At 52.0% G+C, this 5868-nt stretch overlaps 1 long non-coding RNA gene across 1 annotated transcript; it reads right to left on the bottom strand.

Annotated features, from left to right (window-relative positions):
• Nucleotides 1-213: 213 nt before the first annotated feature.
• On the bottom strand, nt 214-4318 carry LOC118613350. The gene is made up of 3 exons (XR_004955396.1): nt 2123-4318; nt 1715-1817; nt 214-1180 (listed from the first exon to the last, which is right to left on the bottom strand). It is a non-coding gene; the product is annotated as an uncharacterized LOC118613350 (long non-coding RNA).
• Between the last annotated feature and the right edge of the window lie 1550 nt (nt 4319-5868).

Raw genomic sequence — 5868 nt, 5'->3', positions numbered from 1 at the left:
ACCTCAGTCACCTTGGGGGCCTGGACTTGCATGAGTGGGGAAGGGGGGAAACCAGCCAGGCGGGCATCTCCTTGACCTCCAATCTTGCAACCCTAGTGGAAGAAGGACCAGGTGTAGCTCGCTGGGTGGCTATGAAACCTGAGGAGAAGCTGGAGTGACTTTGCCTGGCGGTTTGAGAACAGGTGGGCATTGTGCGCTTGGGTGCAGAGGAATCAGAGAATACCTATTTATTCACGCTCAAATACGACCGCAGCCTTGCACGGGGCTGTGGGGGGCAGGGAGGGGAGTCGGTTTCCGCGACCCTGGGTGGCTTCGAACCGGAAATGCAAGAAGAAAGGCTGTGCCCATCCAGCAGGGTATTAGTGAGCCACATCCAGAAGAAAGGAGGCTCAGAAGCCAAGATGGATACGTCTCGCAGCCCTCACCCCCCTATGCGTACGATGGTTCCATCGATTGCAATGTAAATCCCCGAGACATCTCTGGACATACAGAAATTCCACCGGTCAGTGAGTAAAGAAGAATGTTCTCCTAAAAACCGATAGGAGGTCGTTTCTCCATACATTCCTGCTGGTCATTAGCAAATATTTACTGAGCAGTACTGTCTGCAGGGTCCCGACAGAGGTGTTTGGTTACCCGGGTCAGAGGCTGCCCTCCCGCCCCGCATCCCTGAAAACAGACCGACCATAAAGGGAAACTGAGCTTAGCAGGAGCTTGAGATACCAGACACACCAGGCTTGGAACTGGGCAAACACCAGAGACACGTGACACCTCATTTTTGTCCCGAAGACAAAAGTTTTGCACGTTTTGGCTGTTTTCTCTTTCACAGTGGCTGGAATGCTGGTCGAGGGGAGGGAGGAAGAAGAGGAGAGAAACTGGGTGAGAGTTACAGTGACCGGCGGAGAGAGTGACAGTGGAGCGAGGGGCCAGGGGAGCTGCCGGACAGTGCTCCGGGGTCCGAGTGGGGAAGGAGACAGGGCGGGCAGCCCGTCAGACGTGAGGTCCCCAGGGGCTGGGATCGTCTTCTCCATGCGTCCTCCATGGTCACCAGGGCGCTGAGCTGGGTAGGTTTCCCTGTCTCCCTTTGCCTGCGGTGATGCAGGCCGTGGTTTATCAGTGCCCTGCTTCCTGCAGCCCCAGGTGGCTGCGCCAGGCTCCCAGGCCAGTCCCTCACCCATGGCCTCTAAAAGAGAAAGTCAAGATAGGCGAGTGGGAGGACCCTGCTCACCCCGTTTCCAGTTGCCGCTGCCCACGCCGATGCCCTTGTTCCCAACCAGTCATTCCGAGCATCTCTGCTGCTAAGCCCACCGTACTCAGAGGACCCCAGCCTCCCCCGGGAGGGGCTGCACCTGCTCCATAAAAGTCTGTCTCTGTACCTTTGCTCACACCCTCTTTGTATCCAAAAACCCAGCCATTCCATCTACCAGCATCTGACCTTTATCTTCAAAATCCAGGCCCTCTGTGCAGCTTTTTCTGATTCCTGCCCTCAGTTAACCTCTCTCTCCTCTGCTCCGTAGAGTTCTGTGACTTGATTGCAAACACTGCTTCTCCTAGCTAGTCATGCACATAAACATCACCTTTTCTGTGTGTCTACTCCCCTCCTCTCACAAAACCCCAGTGAGTACCAAGCAGATGCTCAGGATAACGTGTTGATTGACTCGTTGGACTGAATGGCTGAGGACATGACAGCTGTGATCAACCGAGAGTCCACGCTCACCATTTCCCAGGCCACCCGGATTGTGTCCGTGCGGCAGAGCCACGCCGCTGAGTGGAGATGTCATCTGATCTATTAATTAACGCAAACACCATTCATCCAAAGGCTCCAGGGCATGGTTTAAAAAAAAAAAAAAAATCCAGAACATTTTAAAAATGGTAAAAATAACTTTACCAGCCCAGAAATAACTGAAGTTTTATTCCTAGGGCGTCGGTCCCAGCATCGATCTCCCCCTTCTGCACCACCTGGCCCCCGCCGGCCCCCACCAGCTAGTCGCCCCCTTTTCCCACCTCGCTTCCTGAGTGATTAACAGAACCCCTGCCAGCGAGGGCTAATTGGGTTAATGGAGTGACCGTGGATTCTGTTCTTCTCCCCGCCGCCCGACCCACCGGGCTGGCTGCTTTCCACTACCTTGCCTCTCATCTGATCCAGGATCACTGATTTGCAACAACAACTTCCATTGTCGGCCACATCTGGGACTGTGGGGTTTTCAGTGAATCTCCTCGAGGCAGGGAACAGAAGATGCTGCTATTTTGGTTTGTCTCATCTACAATGGGGCCATTCTCTGGGGTTCAGGGGCATGCGGAAGAAATCTGAGCGGCCGTGGGACCCAGGCCAGAGCACAGTGTGCTGAGGAGGAGGGAGGCCAGCAGGTGGGGGAAAAATTCTGACCTTTTCCTCCCGGCTCCTTGGGTTTGTATTTCATTTTAATCAGTTTCAGATGAAACCGACAAGCCAGGAGCCTCTGGAATCTCAAATGGCCCCGGCCTTTGGCCTCTGGTCTCTAGAACTCCTGGCATGTGACCTGGCCTGACCCAGCTGGCCCCAGAGGAGGCCGCACTGAGGGTGGCCTTTCTGATCCCCAAGGCTCTCAGCGGTCTTGGAAAAAACAAAGCTTTTCCCCTCTGTTGTTTTCCTGAGATACGGTTCATTCCGCCTCAATCTGTTTCGCCTTAAATGGATCGCTACCTGCCCTAAGTATGGAAATGTCAGCATTCTTGGCGTGAGGTGCTGGCACGGTGAGAGGCAGCCTCCAGGAGCCCCAGGACAGGCCTGAGGGCACGAGGGTGCTAACACCGTCTTTGATCTCCCAGTCCCTCCAGCATGGCTCTGGGAAGGGCCTTTGTTCCTTAGGGTGACTTCTATCCCTGCCTTGGCCCCTCCCTCCTTTTCTTTTGCGCCCCACCCCCAGCCTCGAGGCTGTCCTTATCCTTTCTGGCCCTAGGCAAACTGCAGGGCTTCTGATCCCAGAATCCCGGAAAGCTCAATATGGGTCCCTGAGGGTCAGCCCTGGGCAGATCCCACAGACACACACCCTCATCCCACACAAACGCCTGGATGGGCAGGGGATGCTCAGACCCTCTTGAATCCCCAGTGTCCTGCGCCCTGTCGTGGCAGGCGCTCCATACATGCTTATTTCTGCCTTCGGTTTTGATTATTTGTAAACTTACCGAGGAGGGTGCCTTACCCCACACCCTCCTCTGTTCCCACCGGCAGGCGAGCTTCTCGTACGTGTTGTTTGCCCTGCAGGACACGCCGACGAGAACAGGTGCTCAATAAATAAGTAATGGATTGAACTAGATCGGAAGCTTCTGGCAATCAAATAAGAGCGGAGGTTCTCTCCAGAAAGGAAGAGATTGGCCAAAGGTAACCTAACTCACCAACACCTTTCCCAGCCACGTTGGAGGGTACGTGCTCCATGGGGGACCATTTCCAGTCGGCCTCTAGGTAAGTGACTCCACGCGACTGTCTGCACACCACTGCCCTCCGCTGGACACTGAGCCAAAGCTGCCCCGAGACCCGGTCCACGTCAGAATGCCCTCAGGTGTCCTTCCCACCCATGCTGGGCACAACTACTGGGCAAACTGGTTTCCTGGCTGCCTGCTGCTCTTATCCATTTTGTTTCCCCCTGCCCACCGTGCATCGAATCCATGAAACCTGAGCTGAGACAAGAGGAACAGAACTTCTTTGACTCCCCGACACATCGACACATCGCAGGTTCCCTAAATACTCAACGCGTGAAAATCGACACCATGACCCACGTTCCAGGCACGCCAATGGCACTGTGGACTGTTATTATAATTATTCATTAAGAATCCATTTAAGAACCTAGAGTCTAGAACAGTTACAACACTGATGATTTTTGGAAGACTACTGAAGACAGCAAAAAGGGACAAAAAGCTTCAAGCAGAAGAATTCGGAAACAATTTCTCGGTCTTAACAACAACGAAACCTTCCTCTTCTGGGAAAAGATAAAGCAGAGAGAAAGTAAACACATGCACTGCCAACTCGGGGAGATGAGACCGCTCTCTCCCTCACGGCGACGTGTTCTGTCTTCAATAGTAGGTATCCGTGAGTTTGCCTTATTATCTCTGCCTCTGACCTTATTAGCTTATAAGCACTTTGCCCGGCACAATGACTGGCCTGTAAAAAGTCTGCAATACATAGTTATTGAATTCCTGGCAGTCAAATATAGTATAAGAGTGGCTAACAATTTGCCAATGGCCACAGGAAAATAAGCAAAAATGGAAGCTTCACTTATTACTTATAAATTGCTTCAATTGGCTAAGAAATTATTTTCAACTCCCAAAACGGAACTCTGGGGTTAGCCCAGGGCCTGGCAGGATATGTGAATCTGAAGCTTCAGGAAGAATTCTGGACTAATCAGAGTTCCAGGAGTCATAGAGCATGGAGGTGGAAATGAAGACCCAGGTATCACCCAGGATGGACTATAGAAGGCGAAATCAAAGTCTGGCACCTCGGGACTGGATGCTGAAGGACCAGGGGGTGCAGAGGAGGCCAGGACAGAGGCAGAGCAGAAAAAGCCAGAGAACTGGAGGAGGAGAGAGGAAGAGTAGGACCAAAGAAGCCAAGGACCTGGGGAGTTTTCAGGACAAAGGAGTGGCCCGTTGCCTCACACGCAGCTGAGGAGCCTAGTCAAGATGGGATTGAGAGCTGATTGCTGGATTGGGCAATACGAAGGTCAGCGGGGACCTGTGAGAGCACTTGGTGACCTCGGTGAAAGCTGCTTCAGTTGGGGGGGGCGGAGGTGGATAGAGTGGAAGGCGCCATGGTGAGAATGGGCTTGAATGGGAGGCAAGGACATGAAAACAATTGGAAGAGGCGACCGACGCAGAGGAAAGAACAAGGCCTTCCGGGTCGACCTTGCACCCAGGCTTTGTCTACCAATCCGGCTTCCCCATCAACTTGATGCTGGTGACATTTTCTAAAAATCAAAATTAATCCCGCCACTTCCTGTTGTGATTAACATGCGCGGGCTTGCCACTTGCTAGACAACGAAGAGCAAAGTCCGATTCAAATCTGTTCAGTATAATTGATTTCTCAGGCTTGGTTTCTTCATCACCTATAAAGGAGAGGTGCACAGGTCCATACTCTCTGTTCCTAAATTCCTGGGGCCATGTGTGTTTTGGAATTCATAGCTTGTTGGAATTCCAGAAAGGGAATGTGGTACACGTGCCCTATAGTACAGCGCCCAGGCTCCACCCCGTAATCAAACACTCCGAGTGGGACAAATCGAGACTATAAACAACCTCACTGGAGGTGAGGTTAAGTTTTCCACCAAAGAAGTCACTAAGGTGCTTTGGTATTTCAGAACTTCTCAGATTTTTGGAACTGGGATAAGGGACCACCCTCACAGGGTCGTTTTAAGGCTCAGATGAGTCATGCATGGAAAAATGAAGCCAAAAAGGTAACCACAAAAGCGCAAAGGTCTTGCTCTTCTTCCAACGTTGTGTGTGAGTGTGTGAGTGTGTGTGTGTGTGTGTGAGCAGTTTACAAAGAACACTCTCTGACGGCCTTGTGGAAGCCATTTCTCCACAGCTGAAAAGAAAAACCTAATTTAAGGAATGCAGCCGAATGTAGCTGGCGATAGTTGAATGATCAAGGACAGATCCCCTAACCTCTTCTTCATCTTGATTTCTCTTTCTCTTTAGGGGCGGAGGCTGGGCTTGGTGAAGCTGGAACTCAGTGATGGGGACCCTCACTATGGCAATCGCTTCTTTACTGTCACCTTTCCTGCTAAGCTATGAGCTCTATAAGGCAGGGACTAGGTCTGTCTTATTCGCAGCTGGGTCTCCAGTGCCCAGCACAGTTCCTGGTGCCTTCCCAGAATGGGCACTTGATATATGTTTTGATGA

The sequence above is a fragment of the Rousettus aegyptiacus genome, unplaced genomic scaffold (genome assembly GCF_014176215.1).
Source record: "Rousettus aegyptiacus isolate mRouAeg1 unplaced genomic scaffold, mRouAeg1.p scaffold_m13_p_18, whole genome shotgun sequence".
NCBI lineage: Eukaryota > Metazoa > Chordata > Mammalia > Chiroptera > Pteropodidae > Rousettus > Rousettus aegyptiacus.
The sequence above is the reverse complement of the archived record's forward strand: the minus strand, read 5'-3'. Positions and strand labels throughout refer to the sequence as shown.